At 44.0% G+C, this 19,919-nt stretch overlaps 1 protein-coding gene across 6 annotated transcripts in view; it reads left to right on the top strand.

Annotated features, from left to right (window-relative positions):
- The window catches only part of LOC143214246 (monocarboxylate transporter 10-like), a 141,637-nt gene that overhangs the window by 74,283 nt on the left and 47,435 nt on the right, over positions 1-19,919 (top strand). The window lies entirely within an intron of this gene.

The raw sequence follows: 19,919 nt of genomic DNA, 5'->3' as shown, positions 1-19,919 counted from the left end.
TCGAAATCACTGCGACTCGGAGCGGATTCATCCGTTAAACCGGGGTACGGGGCGAGGTGTCGCGAAAGAACACCTGGCGGAATAAAGCCGCGGCGTTTCCACGATATCCCATGATCCAGGAGGCGAGAAGTCGGGAGTGTGGACACTTTCCCAGGAATATTTGAAATGTGCGAACGGTAGGCGGGAAAGCTCGGGCCGCGACCCCGGCCGGTGCGACGGCCCGGCGAGATTTATTCGCACGGGATCGCGCCGCGCATTTCTCTCGCGGCCTTTATTTAATAGTACAGACCGGCTAGAATTTCAAATAATCCTTTCTCTCTCGCGCGCCCCACCTTTCCGATCTCTTCCTGGGTTTTTCCTTTTTTTCCTTCTTTGCTAACGGGATCGGGAAAGCAATCAAGCGAGCGGACGTGACGTGAATCTCAAACGCTGTTACGAAGGGCCCACTCCTCGCGAGAAACCCTTGAACAACGGTGACGCAGGAATTTTCCCGGGGAACCATCGTCGACCCTGTTTTTCACCTGTATCCGAGAATTTCTTGATCGAACAGTGTTTCAAGAAAGCTATTCCATGGATTTTGTAATAATTTCATCGTCACGGTTGATTTCACCATTTAGACCATTCTATTTTATTTGTGTGGGATCGCGAATGAAATGATTTGTTGTGTAAAATGCCTGTTCGATGAATACACACTTTCCACGAGTGAAATCAGTAGAATATACCGGTCACGGCCAGACTGGGAACCAAGCGCATTACAAACCACTCCAGTGGAATCGCATCGATCGAGAAGAGGCGTCGAAGTGCATGAAGTTTTTCTGAAAAACTGCCCGATAGATCATTCGAAATTCCAAACATCGACGGATGATGGATCGCTCGCGCCCGAAGGCCCGTGTACTCCCATCGAGTACCGCGTTCCGCAACAATGTTGTCCGACAAATGTTTCGGAATTTTTCACCGAATATTCTGCATTATCTCTCGGGCACGATGTCGCCGACACGAAGCGCGAATCACTCGTTCGCGAACGAGTGATTCGCGCGCCACGTCGAAAACTAGATAATTATTTCCGAAATTTCGCTGTTCGTCGAAATCGAGGCAAATTACAAACGGCGATATGAACCGTTTCCCCGCATGAAAATGCTAATCTCCCCGGCGGAAAGTTAGCTCCTCCTCCCCTCGCGATACGGCAAATAATCATGCTGCTTTGTTCCCCGTTACCGCGCGAATGTTCGCAATTAAATGTTACACTGCACGGGCGACGAACGGATGTATCGCGACCATAGAACACGGCGACGATCCGGCCGGCGAAAACATTAATAATAGTTAAACTAACCTCGGCAACACGAACGTATCGGAAAATGGGAAATGTTTTCGCCGCGTGTCCGAGTCTAATTGCAATCAACAGTTTATGCTGGTACGAGGAAGTTTAGCGTAAACGGTGCACAGTTTACGAGATCCTTGCTTGTTCTCGCGGCTCTTGATCCTCCGCGAAATCCCACGATCAAGAAACCGAAATTGCACCTTCTCGTTTGCCAGTTCAAACTTCATTCTAAAAAAATTGCAAACACCATTAGAACTCGCGGAAACCTAGTTCCGACTCGGCGTGAAACTTATCGAATTACTGCATCAACGGAGATAATTTCGAAGTTGACCAGGTCCTGAATCATTCGGGGAGCTGGGCTTCTTGAATCGGCGATCATAAATTAGCCGAACGAACTGCCATAACTCAGGAACTTCAACAGTTCGACGAGTGGAATATTTCAAATCGGAGTCGGTTGCGCGAAGATTGATCGCCGCCCCGGCCGCGGCCGGTCCGAGGCGCCGCGATAAATTATTTCGGGGTTGCCGGCTCGATATTGAAGATGTCGTAATTTTTGCGCGACCTCCTGTCCACTCTGCAACCGCCCCCGTAAATTAACCGAGCTGTCCATAGAAACCGAACTGCGGGCATCAGCTTTTGAACCTTTTCGATTCGACGACCGGCGAGCCGGTGATGTACACTGGATAACTAAGTGGAGCAGGTCAACGATAAGCTTTCCTCCAATATCTATCAGCTCTCGGGGGGCGAGGGGGCAACTCCTATCAAACTGTTTGCAGCCTCAGCCTGGCCATTATTTTTCCATGGTTGCCTTTAAATTAACCTCGAACTTCCGTATTTCATGTATTATCGGCGGAAAGCCTCTTCGCGGGCTCTGCTTCCAGCTACTTTTAACGTCTGACCTTAATACCCATGCTCCCCTGGTGCCGAAGCACCAGAACCGATCACAAAGAACCCGTCGCCTCTATAAGGGGAGCTTCTCGTGCGACGACACTGAAACAAGCGATTTTCAAGAATTTGTTTAGCGTATTGCAAAATTGACCTTGATCCTTTTTTCAAGGTGAAACTTTTTGTTTTATGAATTGCACGGCTTATTTGATAAAAACCAGGATCGCAGACAAATTTGTCAATTTATCAACTAAAAAGTTCCTTACGATTCCCATAGAGTACACATTACTGCTTATTGCTATTCATGTTTCCTCGTTATTTAAAAATATGCGCATGCCATAAATGCATACAGGTCTACTTGCAGCACGGTATTTATAATTTATAAGGACTTCATTCAACAATAACATTTTGTTAACAAAAGTTGTCTGCCCGAATGGGATATAAAGTTGTTTGAAAATCTATTCGAGCTAATTATTTTTCCATCCGAAGAGATTTAATCGTAATTCCGTGGCCGTACGCAAATTCGTGAGAAACTAATGTTCTGCTCGGCGGACACAGCGAATTTCGTATGCACACAGGTCCCGATAAAAATTTCCCCTCGGAGTGTGTAAATAGGATTGTTCATTAGAAAAACGAAATTCCGTGGGAGACCGGTGCACGGAGTTACGACACTGTGAAGCGTTAATTCGAGGTTCGCGTCCCGCCGGCCATTTTTATCCGCGTTCTGTTTTCCTTATTTGTTTCGCCGGAACGAATTCATTTGCGAACGCGGCGGCAGCTCGCGATAACGAACACGGCGAACGTTCCTTTAATTCGTCAGAGGAGTCAATCGTAGCGTGCCTGGCTAACCAATCGCGACAACTACGGGAACGATGTGTCGGCCTCTTTCTTCCGTTCACGATGCCATCGGTTAAACCCCTTGAAAATTGTACACGGCGATACCGCAACTTCAATTGATACGGATGATAAATAACAAACAGAAATTTCAAGTTCGTTAAATTTTTAACGGTTGTCAGACATTCCTCCGCAGACCCATTAATCAATCCACCTTTTTCCACTGAAAATGTGCTGTCTCCTGCGGAGTTTCATCGTACGATTTCATACGTTTTCTTTCATTCTTGAACGTACAATATGAGAAGATTCGAGATACATTTGTCATATTATATTATACATTGTCATGGAAAGAATGTATTGTTAGAGTGGAATAAATCACAAAAACCGAACGAACTTGTTTGCCAACCCAATACAATGCATTAACGCATCACGTATGTACGGCGAATTTATTGTAAAAATTTGTTAAGGAGCGTACATATAATGGAATTTATGATAGAACAATTTTCAACGGACAAAAAGTGGATCGATGAAAAAAGTCGCCGCAGTCTATCAACAGCAACAAAACCTCGTGCTTTATTAATACCGAAGGCCGCAGACCAGTCGTCAAAGTAAATAACTGAACAACATCGAGAGTCGATGTATACGTATATTAATCTTCGATCAGTCGAACGAGCCTGTGAACGTAAGCTTACGTAAGGGCGAAGGAAGGAAAGGCGATAAGGACCTTTAACACCGTCGGTGGCAAGGGTCGCCGCTTAAAATACAGAATGTCAAGGGGAGGGTTGAAAAATGTCAACGCTAATGTTGCCAGCTCCGGCGCAAAGTGCAGTTCCGCGTCTCGCAATCTTTCGACTGTTACGCCCAACGGGAGAGAGGCGAACTGTTCCCCACGAACTTTCTCCCTTGGAAAGGGTTTTCCGAACTGTCCGTGCATCGGGGATCTGCATCTGGAAGATGCAGAAAAGATAGTCGTCGAACTTTCCACTCGCGAGCGAGTTTCCTGTTTCGAAAGCCGGAAGACCTGTCTCGAGATCCTACCGATCGACGATTCACTCTTCCCCTCGTGCTTTCTCGCGGTTCAGACTTACGGACGACACCGCCGACATATCTTTAGACGGACGGAAATTCATTCGGTCTTCACGTTTCACCTTCTATATCAGTGATTTTTCTGTCGGGAACATTCAAACATTCTATATTACGTTGAATGTTAGAAAGTCATGAATAATATAGATACCGTTACTGTACGTATACCACACAATCTGAGGAAACCAGGCAGCCACTGGACAGACAAGGGAAATAGGTCTGACCACTAATCAGACAGTAGAGTAGGTAGAGAATTAATCAGCTAAGTGGAATGAGGTAGTTACTGACCACACAGGTTAAAATGGGTACAGTTTGTCTTGAAACAAGTGGAATAAGGGCAACCTTTAACTTTACAAGTAGAGTAGAACGACTCATAGTCAGACAAGTCAAATGAAAGGATGTTTGATTAGACAGGTAGAACAATCACTGTCACAGTGAATCTTGCGAAATATCTAATCGCTCCAGAAAAAATCGGCAGTATCACAAAATTTGGAAAATATTGCCAATTTTCATTGTCCCGCGGTGTTTTCGATTGGTCGATCGCTTATCTCGATTTCAATTCCAGAAGGGCGATAACGCGTCGAACGCAATTATTCAATCTCCTAATTTCGATCGCGCTAACGAAGTCAGTTTCGCGTGGTCCGCAAATTCGGTCACGAATTCGGCAACAAACAACTCTTCCGGGACCGCGGAACGAGATCAACAGGGGAACACCGCGCCGCTGTCGAAAATCGAGAATCCCGGCGCGACTGATTCGTGGTGTTCGCCGGGAAATTTGTTGACGGTGCAATCGAAAAAGAAAAAAACCGATCGCGATCGGTCGATTCGCGGAGTTGGCTTCGACGCCTTTTGTTCCCATGGATCGACACGATCGAGACGAAAACGAGGCCACGAACCGCGGTGTTTTCCGGGAGGCTGTGGCTCGCACGAGATCCGGGAAATCCTATTTTCCGAGACGAGGTGGAAATTGAATGTCACGGGTCGCGGGGGAGACGCCTCGTGACGGACGGGAAACGAACAGCGGCCTGCTCGTAAATAATGAATGGCGGACTCGAACGGGATCCCAACTGCGTTCTTTTTCTCCCTGGCCGCGATTTTCGTAGAGGAAGACGTTACAACAACTCGATCGAACAGCGGACCACCCTGGGAAACGATCTAACTGTACGATTTTCCTCTGGGAAAATTGCTAACCCTCCAAAGTGCTGGATACGATGATTGAGAGTCACATACAGAAGCATACTAGGCTTGGGAATATTTTTATTGGGCACTGTTTACTCTTGACATTCGTATTATTTTTTCCTTTTATCCTTTAGAAACATTTCGCCGAAACGTTTTGCATCAACACAAGCGAACGCATCGAACGACAGACATCCGTCGCGCTTTTATAATTCGTGAAACCAGGCTATCGGATTTTAATCCGATACAGTGCCGGAGAAAGTGACGTGTTTCCGCAAGACTGGTTCGTTTAATTATTGATTGATCATCCTCATTGAAACACTATTTTAAGAATCGTCGCGAATCGATACACTTCGCCGTCGATATCTCGCGAATTGTTAAAATCCGCTTCGTAATTACTTGAAAAAATAAACTGAAGATTTTTTAACGAAGATAACGGCGATGCTTAAGAACAGGTACATGGGTGATTTTAATTTTGCCCGTCGCTGAAATAATTAAATCTGCCAAGCTCAGGCCGGCATAATTCGTTCCGAAGGTTTAAGCCGATTTGTTTTTCAAATCGCGCGAACTATGACGAACTTTTCCAATCCAACCGCGAGGGGAGACACAAACACGAGACCGAGACCCGGTCTTACGGTCGCTGTAAATACTTCTGGAAGTTCGATCAAGTTCTCGGTGTTCTTAACGGAAAAAAGGGAGCCCATCTTTCACCGAGAGGATATTCACAGATTACGAGAGGAATCTCCAGAGAATTGCGGAGGAGTGCTATCGGCGTTAATAAGGTTTGCAAACACTCGCTGTGGAACGCCACCGTGCACGGACGTTATCTGTTGGGTTCGCCGGAAACCCTTTTCCGCGCGTTTTAATGTGTGCAAGCAAATGCTTCTTCATTAACCCATTCAGAGTTACCGTATGGTATATAGTGCAGTTCGTTCAACGATAGAATAAGTCAATCTATTGTAATTTTTTCAAATGCAACAGATCTGTCTCTGATCATCAAATCTTTTGATCAGATATAATTGTCTATCGGATCGGGTTCTATCATGCCGCAGTGTTTCTATTTCGCTTTGATATGTATTCGCGTAAATACTGCCGTCGATAGAGTAAAAAGGAGAACGCGAAGCCTTTGTGGTCGACCTCCGAAAAAGAGGTCGTTACCGATTTTCCGTACGGACGAACGTTTTCGGTGGAAAAACAGGAAAGTGAATGGCGGGATTACTAAGGTAGTATTACCAAAAGGATAGTTTTTTTCTAGAGGGCTGAGCGGCACGCGAGCAAATTCCGTGCCAGATATTTCATTTGTTTTCGCACGGTGAACTTCGTTCTATCCGGTTATACCACTCGATCGACCGCAGCCGGCGCACATAGACGGGGTAGCTCGAGTGCATCGAAAACAGAAAAACATATCCACACAAGGGACAATATACTTCGAGAGTATTCAAGATTCTGTGTGTCTTCCTAGGCGGAAACCACGCTCCCCTCCAGGGAATCTTCGTCGAATAGAACGATCACCGACGAGTAGCAAATTTTTGTATAAAACATTACAACTTTTTCATGAAAACGCTATTCTCACCACGTTAACCCCTTCGCCTACAATATCGCGTGAGAGACGTGATACGTCGTTCTGTAACTACCGAACTACAGTAATTCTTCTATCGAAGTCCCAACAAAAAAAAGTGTTTTGAACGGACTTCGATAGAATAGGGTGGCTAAATTTTTATGACTGCGTCTACCGCCGAGACTTCAAACGACGAGCCGAACATAGAGAAGGACAGAATGAAATAGGATCGCGTGGCCGAAGCGTGTCGCCGTCGCCGGCACAGTTCAAAGGCCCGCGTTGTCGCTGGTCTTCGTTGTCTTCGAAACTTTTACCGTCGATTAAACCACTAAATAACGTTGAAATTATATCGTGTTTGGTATCATTTTAATCAGAGAAACGCCAGGAATAAGCTAGTAAAAGTCCCATAAACCGATCATTAAAATTAAGAAGTTTGAGAACTCGATTCACTCGAGTCAATGTGTGGTGTTCGCACCGATATATCCGAGCCGAGATCAATCATCGCCGCTCTACGGCGCGGCGCAGCGTTGGCCGGCAGTGGAGTGAGTAAGCACTGGACTTCGATAGAACAGGCGACCCAGGACTTCGATGGAAGAATTACTGTAGTCAAGATGACTGGAAACAAAAAAACAACGAAGAACATCTTACAAAAAAATAAAATTAGTTGCACCTTGCATAAGCACTTGCATATTTACATATAGGGCAAGGTGTTAACATGAATGTCGGCTATATCATACGAAAATTTCATTAAAATCGGCGTGTTACGTAACCTCCCTTGCTAGAGGAGCAGAAGCGTTAAAAGGAGGAGAAGGAGCAGGAAGAGGAACTCGTCGCATCGAGGAGAACAACCACGGTCTATTAGCAACGAGGCGTTCGTCTAGTTTGGCGTGTAACGTCGTTACCGTTTATCTGCCGTCGAATATTGCGCGACGGTCGGACAATGACGTTCCGACGACGGCGTCGGCGTCATTGACGGAGCCGCAGGGTACGGAGCGGCGCGTCGTCGCGGCTCGCACAAAGTCTCGGCAAACGGGGAAACCAGCGGAGCTTATTAAACTCGGCGTGTACTTACAGTATCACGCGGATAGTACGCGCGCCCTTAATGACCTTCCGCGGATGAATATTAAATTTTTCCAGGCGCGTGCATCGCTCTGCATCGCGTTGCAACGCGCGTGCATCGTCCGCGCTGCTTGTCGTTCATTAGGCATGCAGCTCGCGGCGCGAGGTGTGCGCGCGTGTTATTAACCCGCGCCCGGTTGATTGGTCTAGTTTGGCGGACGGATGGAGTTTCGAACGATGTCCCGTGAACCGTATGTGGGGCGCGGATCGCTTGATGACTTCATTCGGATCCGCGGAGTATGGTTTAATTGAATTTCGGCCGACCGATGCGAGTCAAAAGTTCCGGCAACGCGCCGGAGAAGCTAATCCGCGTGCTCCCTTCGATTATCTCAGGTGTCGCCGTTACGGCTTACACTGAACAGGGAATTGTGGGAACGAAGGTTCGTGTTACATTGACGCTTATCGTACGCGAAACTATTTTATGGTCTTCCATTATCATATAGAATCATGGATAGTAAATGAAGAACAAGTGTTGTTAGAATGTTACCTACAAAAGAAATTCTTCATCTTTTACAACACCATTGTCCGAAGCTTTTGTGTGTGTGTTTCTGCTGCTAGAATTCTCCTCGCGGAACTACCGCCTCCCATTATTGGCTTTCCCGGGCATGGTTTCTAAAATGGGAATTTTCGAAAACACCAGGACAAATATCCTGTCAGCGTGGAGGTGACAAAAACGCGTTTTGGATCTTCTCCAGAAGGCAGAAATATAGTTGGTCAGGGAGGACGCCATAAATACAGTTACCGTGCGCGTAGAATCGTCGCCGGATGCTATTGGACGCGTAGAACTGATTGGATTGTTGTCGGGTGCAGATAACAGAGGTATTCCAGGGACCGTAGCAATAGAACACAATGCAGATGTCAATGGGCATGTGGGACTCCATACGGACGAAATTAGGTCTGTTCAACTTGACACAGATGTCACCGATTCCACGGAAGACATTACAAATGATATTGGACTCGGTGACGTTCGCGTGTATCGTTGGCCTTGGCGGAGATCTTCTTCGGCCCTCTCGAAACTGTTTACAGCTCCAGTCTGCTGCTTGCGTCCACTTCAACTTTCTCGACTTCATTCGGAACCGAGATTGCTTCGGTACCTTTTCACTTGGATTCATTCTGGTCCGTTTCAATCCTCTCCTATTCGCTTGGACCCTCTCTGATCCGCTTCTTTATTCTTTGAGCCCACTTCACCTTGCTCTGATTTGCTTCGTTGTAATATAGTTCGGGAAGCTTCGATCTCGTTGGACGTGTCCTCTGAAGGTCTTACTTAAAGGCTCTAAGCGTGCCATCGAGTCTAAATTACTCGAGTGTCTTTGAAAATTTCAGAAATCTAGTCATCACCAGACTTATAGCAATTGCACAGACATTTATTTCATGTTTTAATTCTTTTTACTGTTCTACATCCCGTCTACACATTTTTGTTAGTAGTACTAAAGGTTGGTTTACAGCTTTGAGTGTCCGCGATGATCAAGTGTTGTTGTTCCTCTTGGCGAACACCATTGTCCCCGGGTTTCATGAGGATCGGGTTGCCGAGGTATCTCCGGGATCTTGAGTCCTCCACGTTCCACGCGATCCGAGGAGTTTCAGACGACTTGGTATCAGGTTTCAGCGTTATCTATACCACGAGAGTTCAAGCATTTCTGTATTGAGAGAGTTCTGTTGACATGGTGCTATATCCTGGCTCCGTGGGCTCTGCATCTCGTGTATCAAATTCTACGAGACTGGGCATATGTCGCTATCCACGTCTTTTAATCCGCAGATATCGGGACACTTACGGGAGACCAGCTCAATTCGAACCAATGTTTAGGTTAGACAATTTACAACTTCAATTTATCACTACAATAACAATCAGACTGCGGATGTTTATACAATTTCCATTTTCTTTCCTATTTTCATTTGTAGATCCAACATCAATAAAAATCATACGAAATTCCGTCGAATCTGATGCTCCGGCAGTTCCTGAAAATTCCCGCAAGCCATAAAAAGGATCCGGGAATAACTTCTCTCGGATTATCATTTAAAAAACGTGATTGGAACGCCTATCAGTAGCTTTGCTGGTCGGTAAAGCGTTAATAAGGGTTAAACGAGCCGATTGTTCAGCATTCTTTCACGGAATCACGGGATTTGACACAGGATTCGTTGATCCTGCTAATCGAATGACGGCCTAATTTGCGACACGGCCATGGGAGACCCGATTAAACGCGAAACGATACGAGAGTTTTCGATACGCGTTGTTGTACGACCAGCGGACAGCGGAGAAGGTGGCCGGGTAATTTTAAATCGAATTCGAATAGCCAATCGTCATTACGCTAAATACCTCTTTGTGTATTCCGCAAGCCGTGCCCGTACGCGTTCGTTCCCCTATCGGCCATCTGCTGATAACCGGGCACAAATATCGACGTTCCCAGCCTCTAATAGCCTCGCACGTTCAGAACTTCGATTGCAAATGAGAACAATAAAACACCAGCCAGCCACAATTATTCTCGCCGACGACTCGTCGCCGACTCACCCACCCTACAACCGCAACATTGTTTTCTGAAAATTGTTCCGTTTTCCGAGGAGAGGAAAAAAAAGTTCCAACAAAATCTAAGGCTAATGAAACGTAAGAGGGAAGATAGTCCGCTGGAGCGGGAACAACTCGCGGGAGAATTGTCGAGTTCGTCAACGGAATTCGGTATGGAGGGCAGAGGGATAAATCTTGTAGATCCGAGACAGCGTCACCGTGGTAATATCAGCAAGAAGAACGCATCGCTGGCTGCCGCGCAAGCCTCCCGGCTCTATTGTGATCTACCTGATGCTTGATACTCGTTGCGCCGGCTGGCAGGGCCAGTATATAACCGGCAGGCACGTAAGAAAGCCGAAGCTTTGGGGATTTCTTTTCAGTGATGTAGAGAGCCGCACACCGGCCGATACGTACGCGCGGCCCGCATTCACAGGATTCACAGACCAAAGGCGGATAGACCCAGTTTCTCAAGGGCTATCCGTTTCGCCGTTCGTTAAAATTAAAGAACGATGAATTCGCGAGGCCGGACCGCCTTTCGACGACCGACTTCGTTACGCTGCGAGTTTCTCTCGATTATTAGAACCCCGGGTCAGTTGGAATCACCCGTGAAAACCACCCGAAAAAATATATGTATAGTGAGTCCACACGAGGGGAACTTCCTGTTAAATTATTATAGAAATAACGTTTCGTTAAATCAACTCGAAACCAACTCCAATACTGAACACACAAGTCCAAACTAAACTGGCGAAAAATCAGAACTGGCGTTAACCAGTGGAACGATTAACAGCTCTCACGGACTCGGAGACGATGTCCGTAAACGATCCATAACTCAAACATTTGTCGATCACCGGAAGTTTCATCGGAGCGCAAACATAATAATTCGTCGAATCTCTCGGTCAAACACAGCGGAACAGCGTGGAACGGCGGGCGAGAAACTTTCCTCGATTTTAATTACAAGTTAAATAAAATAGTCAAAGAACTTTTCCTCGTTTTAATAACAAACAGGCTATGTAGGGGTCGGTCCTGCAATTTCCCGGCAAGCGTTGCGACGAAACTTTGGATTCGTTGTCGCAACGACGGTTTACATTGTCGCCTAACGCCGTCTATCGATTACGCGACGCTACGGGTTCTTCGGGAAACTTTCTCTCGCCATTATTTTCTCGTGGTCTTTTTTCTCTCCCGCTCTATCTCTAGAAGAATAAGCAGTCTCTTGTTCTCTGTATTAGTCCACTTTTGTTCCGTATTTATAGGGATCGTTCGGCTCCGGCGAGCGCCCGGTAAATTATCCTTCGCCTCTGTAAATTCAGGCTCTCGTTAAATATTCGACGGCCCCGTAGCTGCTCGTAAATTGAAAATTACAGTCTGAGCTTAAATTCGCCTTAACCCGCGCATTTCCGCGCGTGAAATATTAAAATCGTTGGTTAAATAGGTCCTCAGGAGCTCGCCTAATCCCGAGGCCCCGTTTAAATCTGGATTTTCACAGATCGGATCATCGTCGTCTACGCGCCGAATTAATTTCTATTAACCACCGGGGTATTGTTTCTAAGTACCGAGGTTATTGGTTCGCAGAATTCTCGAATATAACGATTTTTCTCGTCACCTTCGATTCTGCGATCCACCCTCGATGGCACGTGCGAAGAGACAGCGCCTGTATAGTTGAAGTAACCGTGAACGCAAACACGAGAATAATCTCGCGCAAGGCTGGAAGGTCAAAGATTCAAGGTCGGCTATATGGTGCACCATGTTCAATCACCATTGCAATTTCACTATCGCGGTAAATAATCCGCGACGCAGTATCGGCTCGCTTTTAAAGGTTAACACAGTGGAAACCACGTGAACTACGTCACTGCGTTCCCCTTCCGCGGTGCATCCTCGAGGCATGCAGTTGTTTTTGAAATACTTTCGAAATTATTACAACAATTATTAAATAAAAAGGTAACAAATAATTCGCGTTCAATATTTGTCGAAATTTCGTTCCGCGTTCTCACTAGACTTGATTGTACGTTTCACACAATTAAAATTCAGAACTTTCATGCGAACTTTATAACATCCGCCATAGTTAAAGCCGTTGTAAATCTGTTTACCAACAACATAAGTGAAAAATGCAATAATAAATGTAGTCGACAGGAAAATGAATGTGACTTTAACCGTATAATGGAAGGGACCGATAGAGAACAAGTTCAATAATAAATTATTATTGACCTCGATACCAAGCAACCCTTATAATTTTACCATTTTATTCACTTCATCCTTCCTTATTGAGCTTCCTCGAACTTTAATACAAACTTTGTAATATTCTCCGTAATTAGAGCCGCTGTACACGTATTTAGTAACAACGTAAATTGGAATTGCAATAATAAATGAAGGTGATCGTAAGTCAATAACACTTTGATTTCAATTACATGAAACATTACAAAAATTATCTTCGTATTTAAAAGAATGATAACGAGAATAAATGCAATAATAAATGACCTCGACAGGAATGAGCATTAAAAATGATTCCAAAGGTAATCTTCGGTTTAATCGAAAAATAACCAGTATAATTGAGAATAAATGCGGTAATAAATTCTTACTTGACCTTGACATCAACGATCCCCTATAATTACATTTTCCTCCCCTCCAGCGACCAGAAAGGCGGATTAAACAATGTCAGAAGAAGGTCAACCAGTAAGAAGCAAAGTGTCTTTATATTTTCCGAACTGGTAAAGTTCCATCGATCGTTCCCCGCGATTCTTCAGCAATATCTGAGGAAAAAGTTGTGCGAGTCGGCGTCGCGGTGAGCCGTCGATTCGCCTAATGGGATTTCCTTATAGCGATCGTGGGGAACCGCAGAGGAGAAAACTCGGCGGCTAGTTTTCCCGTTCTCTGGCGGGCACTGTTCGCTGGTTTTCTGATTTCCGCGGGACAATTGGGCGAACGTGGTCAGTAAGTTTCCTTATCTGGTGGCCAGGGCCTCCCCTTTCAAAAGAAGCTTTTAACGGCCTCGCTACGCCGCATTCACCCGAATCTGGGTCAAAGATGTGTTCTGGAACACGCGCGCGAACGGCCCGCGATAATTAAAACAATGCGACTGCGAAGTTGAGGAATCGCCGACACCGGTGCCAGACAACAAATGTCCGAGGACTTGTCCTCGGGATCGAAGTTTTCCCGTGGGGTACCCACGGATTTCCTCTCCGCACAAAACCACCGAAAACTTTTGCCGGGAGACGATCGATCGAGAAAGATTGACTCGAGCGAAAAAGAGCCGAGACATTTGTTACCCATCGACGGAAGTTCCGGGCCCTCGGAAAATTGACACCTGCCAAACTGTCCCGCGAGACTAGCGAAAATGAAACTGAAGCATGAACGGGCCAAAATCTATTTTCCCGGATACGAGAATATGGGGAAAATGGGAAAGTGGCTGGCCTTATTTTGCATGCTGTTCCGTCGAACTCCTGCAAAATGAAATATTAAAGAATAAATATGTTCATCTCCTGGTACATGAATCCGTCCCGCTTTAGGTAAAATTGCAATCTAATTAACGCGAGGTCAAGACCTGATTAATTTCGATCCGTGTACATACTATTCTTCTTTATCCTCTTATTCGCATCTCGTTTCCTGCATCCTTCTCATTTTCTAATTTATCTTTCCACCACGCCTTTCCTGGAATTGCAACTTTCTTATCTGAAGACATTCCTTCTGCTGCTGCTCGTACTTCTTTTTGCTGCTACAGCTCCTGGCTCTGTATATCTGCTGCTTCTACTTGAACCTTTTCAGCCCTGTATCTCCTTTTGCCAGGGTTCCGGTCAACATTTTTTTCTCTTCCACGTATCTGCTAATCTTGGAGCCAATTCTCGAACTGTTCGCTTAATTAGGAGTATTTTTTCTCCACTTTACGATTTTGATTCATTTATACAGCAAAGTTTCATCAAATTTCAATTCAGTTTTAAAAATTGTAGCCAAAAAATCGGATTGCATTTAAACTCGCTTTCCGTGAAGTCGCGTATGAAAATAAACAATTTCAGCAAACATCAGTAGTCTGAATTGAGAATGTTTATTCCAGGAAAAATATTGCCTCTATAGCATCTGGTTAATTAGTTAGTCGAGACACGTTTCTCCCGCAATTTTTCTCGAAATCTACAACCCTCCTTTCTTGAATCCTGACGCTCGCGTGCATTCTTCATGATGTCACAAGACGCACGACGCTCTCAAGCTGAACTTTATTTATTTATGTAAAGAATGGTTGTGTTGCCGCTCGCATGCTCACCTGCGCAAAATAATAATCGAGCTATGTGAACATCCATTTTCTTTTCGCTCGTTCCAATGATTGATTTCTTTATATGTGAAATGAAAAATGTATTTTGTTGAATATTCTGCACAAATGATTCACATTCGAATAATTAAGCAAAGAATTAACGAAACGAATTGCACCAGAGAACGATAAATAATAATGCTGGAATTCTATTTTTCATTCTGATAAAATGAATCGTGATATTATCGTGGACAATAAAATATCAGTTTAATGGTGTGTGTAAAACGTAGACCCGACCTGTCGATAATTTCATAATAAAACAAAAACTTCGCGGACTCCGTCGGAATTTTATTTTTGTTCGTGTTTGTCACCGATCCGTAAAATGTAACGAAACAAGGGGCGGGGGTTGTTTCTATTTAACCGCGTTCTTTGTCAACACCATATTCGGGTTAGTATTGTGTGTTCCATGTCATTTTCATATATCTCGTTTCTCTCTGATTTTGTTTGTTCCTTCAACCATTGAATTCAATATTATTCGACGCTGTTCTTGCTTCAATATATTCTTGTTCTCTCACATTTTCATTATTTTGAGGATCGAAGACAAGAATTCATTGAACTGTAGAAAATACGAAGCTCGTCCAATGTATTGGAAAATATTCTACCGTTCCTTTTTTTATATATTCATTTGTCCGTAATATTTGTTTTTGCGTCGACTTCTCACTGAACCAATGCAATATAATAAAACAAGGAAACTCAAGCAAGAGCGCACCGAAAACGTAATACGGCTGCAAGGACATCTTCTCATATTCGATGAATAAATATAAGAAAACGACCATCCTAGTAGCAATATTATTTTCTGTTTGATATCATTCAATCGAAATTCTCGAAGAAAAATAAATGAAATTAAACTTCGTATTGCTAACATTTTCCTTTGTCCAATAAAGATAATAAGGAGGTCGCATTCATTTTTCAACATAATACTATTATTTTTTTTATTAATTTATTTGTTTAATGTTGCTTCAACATCAAAGGTCATTAGCAACACGATACATTTTCTTACAATATTTTATACTATTATTATTATTATTATGATTGCGCAGTAATCCAAACAAATCGGAAAGAAGCTATCCGAATAAAAATACCATCATTCGTTTAAAACGATTTAAATAAAATTCTCAATATAAATTCAATTAAACCAATACTTTTCTCCATTCAATAACAACGATAGGGGCGGCTACAAATAAAATAAAATAACAAGATTTTCTTCCGAATTTAAAAAAGCCGGGCCGATAAAAACTTTATCTTCGGTCCAACAGAATTTCCCTGAAATTCCGAACACAAATTAAATTGAACCACCACTTTCTCCTGTTCAATCAAGGCGATAAAGAGGTTGTTAGGTTCGTAATTAAATCTTCTGCCTGCCTGTCAACGTTGCGTGTGCACGCATGGTACCCAAGTCGAAGACAGAATTAGTGTGTGCCACCCTCTCACCCATTTTCACCACGGAAAATTTAATTCTACGCGAAGGGGGTGGAGCGGGAACGGTCGGCCTCGTCGATGAACGAAATACATTGCCACAGCCGCAGGCTCTCTCTCTCTCTCTCTCTCTCTCCTATAATACTTGAAGTATTCCCGTCGAATAAAGGGACGTCGCGTCGCGGAGAATAGACGAACGTAAAGGCCTGTCATCAAGCCTGTCCATCGAAGAAACATGCACACGATGAACACGAGCCAGCGTCCTATAAAGTCTTACGGGCCAGAGGCGACGACGCTCCGGAATGTCTTCCCTTCTTCCCGGGAAAAATCGAGGACATAAAAATCACCGGCTGGAAATTATTCGCTTCTGATGCAGCGGATCGGAATCCTTCGCTGTTATTAGTCCCTGGTGCTGATTCAACAATGCACAGATCGACGCCGACATTTCATCTCTCAATGCGCCTCTCGATCCCGCATCTTCTGTTCCGTTTCAAATTGGCCGAGCGACTTGTACTAATTATTCACTTTCGAAATTTCTTGAGTTTCTTGCTAATTATTTACAAAAGTACTGCCCTCTCCGATTTTGATGAAATTTATATATGTTATAGATATGGACATTTTGAACAACTTTTTCCTTTTCCAATATAGGGGGGTCGCTTTTAGTTTTCGAGATATTTGCAAAAAACTATCGCGAATACTGTATTGAATTTTTCGTATTGCTGGGGAAAGGGCCAGCCTGACACCACACACACCCACCCAGTGCTTAACACGCACCCACTGTTTTTAAAAAGAAGGTTTCCGTTAAGAAATTAACATTTGCACCAATTTTCACTATCATATTCGTAATTAGCACGTGAAAATACATAAGAATCTAGAGTATAATTTAGAAACAGTGGGTGCGTGTTAAGCACGGGTGGGTGTGTGTGGTGTCAGGCTGGCCCTTTCTGCCCCCCCCCCCCCGTTTTCTCTCTTATCTCTGCAGCGGAGCGTTCAGGAATACGAAAAATTCAATACAGTATTCGCGATAGTTTTTTGCAAATATCTCGAAAACTAAAAGCGACCCCCCTATATTGGAAAAGGAAAAAGTTGTTTAGAATGTGTTGCTGCATAAGATATATAAATTTCATCAAAATCGGAGAGGGCAGTACTTTTGTAAATAATTACCAGCTTTTCTTTTCTTTAAAGAGCTTTTCTAACAATATGGATTATTTCCAGAGGAAATCAGTTCACACGAACGTTACGCGGAAAACAGAAATTTGCATGAACAGGACCGGCTCAAATTCGCCGAAGGATTTGAAATTCGTCTGGGGCGGTGCTCGCAAATGGGCGGAGCGTCAGTGATAACGTTCGCGATCGAGCAAGCGAATAAATACGATCATAAATTTGATAACCGGCAAGTGTGCGGTCCGAGCAACGATTCGTGCCCGTTTCCCATCCGATTTCCAATCGTCGCCGGCGATTTTAATCGAGTCCGGTCATCTGTTCCTGGCGGGTAGCACGTTTTCCGGGCCGTTTTATGCCCCTTTATCGCGGCGGCACGTCGACCAGGAGACACAGAACGGGAGAGGAGAGAGCCAGTCTCGGATTTCACCTGAAAAACACGGGGAACGGAATGTTACTCGATCAAGTGAAAAGGGTATTTCCCAAGCGGCGATTTCCAATCATCGCGCACCGAACGCCATCCGGAAGGACCACTTTTAGGACCCCTCGCTGTTCTCAACAAGGTTTCTTTCGGCCCTGCTAAAATAGTAGGCAGTTCGCGGAAAATCGCAGCATGCATCGAAGAAACTTTGCGGCCGCGATCGATTAAGATTAAGAGACCGATTGTTTCGTGAGAAGTTCACCAAAGCCGACAGACACCCGTTTTAAATCGTCTTACGAAAACCAAATTTCATATTACATGACTTGAGTTGTACTCTATAATCCGAAAAGTCTTGCTAGAATTCTAATGATCATCCCGGTAACGTAAAATGCCGAAATCGACATAAATTAAATTGAGTACTGCTCTGGAATTAGGAAGATCTTTCAGCAGCATAAAAGTCAACTTCAGTATCAATTGAATTGAGGATTCAATAACAATTAAATCGAGCGTCAGTCTAGAATTGGGGGAACCTCGTTAACGATGGAGGAGCCAAATTGAATAGAAATTAAAATTAAATGGACTACTAATTAAGAATTAATGAAACCTTGCTCGGTAATACAGAAGCCAAATTGTGTATTAATTGGCAAAGCGAATATAAGCGTAAAAGTGGCCGCTAATAACCACTCGAAGTTCCCGCGATTTTCAATAAAGTTATTAAAAAGAAATTTAATTTCCTGCATAAATGGTTGCAGTAAATTGGAGTTAAAACGAAACTGCCATGAATTAAAGTGTTTATACCCTGTAAAGTAGATATTACATTTTCCTAGAACATTCTCATGCGAACTTTCAAACTTCATTCTGTACAATAAAACATTACACTAGGACTAGACACATGAGTAATCAAATTGAGAATAAATGATTAAATTCAGTATCAGTTAAATTGAATGAATTATTTAATTCGTTATCCGTTCGATCGAACGAATTATTAAATTATTTCACTTTTATATAGCAAAGTTTTTTCTGTTCTCTCATCTACAGAATATCGGTTTTAGAGTGATGGTTTAGGCACAGACTTCTGTTTTAATTGGCTCGAAAAATTAGCAGCCGCCCAACGATCAGTCAAGATGATATATGACTGCTGTCGAATGAAATCCGCATTTATTCTCCATCTTTCATTCCGTTCGCTGACATTTCTCGCCTGTTCGCGTTTCAACATTTCGAACGTGCCTCGTCGCCAGCTCGATTTCAAGACGCGGCACACATACGTATCTCTCCAATGAACGATGAAATGGAATATGTAATCTCCACCGAGAAAATAGGATCTTTCATGGGGTATCGTTAGAAATGAAAGAATCCATCGAACAGAATCACCGAGAGCAGAAATTCCCAGATAGATTTTTTTACTCTTTTCAAACGTTTCAACCAAACTGCAACCTAACTCAGACCCAAAATAACTAAGTAATCATTCTCTCTAAAAATTTTCGAAACACTGAACAGAAAAATCCCAGAACATCAATTACATTTTTCCATCGTTGAAATCAAATTGCAACCGAGCCCAGACCCAAAATAATTGAATAAGAAATCTTTAAAGGAGTTACACTTTACGCGTGTACTTGCTTCACGCGTTTCTCCAGAGGATAATAAGCAATAAGACAGAATTACAAGGATCCCACGGGGAATTTCACGCAGCTTATCAATTGCCAGTCAATCTTTGATCACCTGGGCGTGCAATGCAATCGGTGCTCGCGCAAACGTATCATCCCTCGTCTCCTATCTCTCTCTCTGCCTCTCGGGCTAAGCCGAATGCCAGCATGCAAATTTCATTCATGACGTATCTTACGAGAGTTCCCGGAACATCGTGTCCGCGTCGTCATGCATGAACCAATTAATACGAGCACACCGAACCAGGCCAAACAGACGGCAAAATGGCGACGGTCCGATGGTGACCGTAGAGAACGAACGTTGTTCCCCCGCCAGCGCTTTGACGTGTTGGATATTTTATGCGACATACCGCCGGCAACAAGTGTTTCCCCTGTTTAGATACCCTCTGCTTGACAGTTTTCGATGCGGACACTTGCGAACGTTTCATCGATCCCGGTGATTCTGAAAACATTCAAAAAACATCGATCCTCTCCCTTGAGAACATTGTGCTCGTCT

The sequence above is a fragment of the Lasioglossum baleicum genome, chromosome 1, assembly GCF_051020765.1.
Source record: "Lasioglossum baleicum chromosome 1, iyLasBale1, whole genome shotgun sequence".
In the NCBI taxonomy this organism is placed as follows: domain Eukaryota; kingdom Metazoa; phylum Arthropoda; class Insecta; order Hymenoptera; family Halictidae; genus Lasioglossum; species Lasioglossum baleicum.
This window is presented reverse-complemented; position numbering and strand designations above follow the sequence as displayed.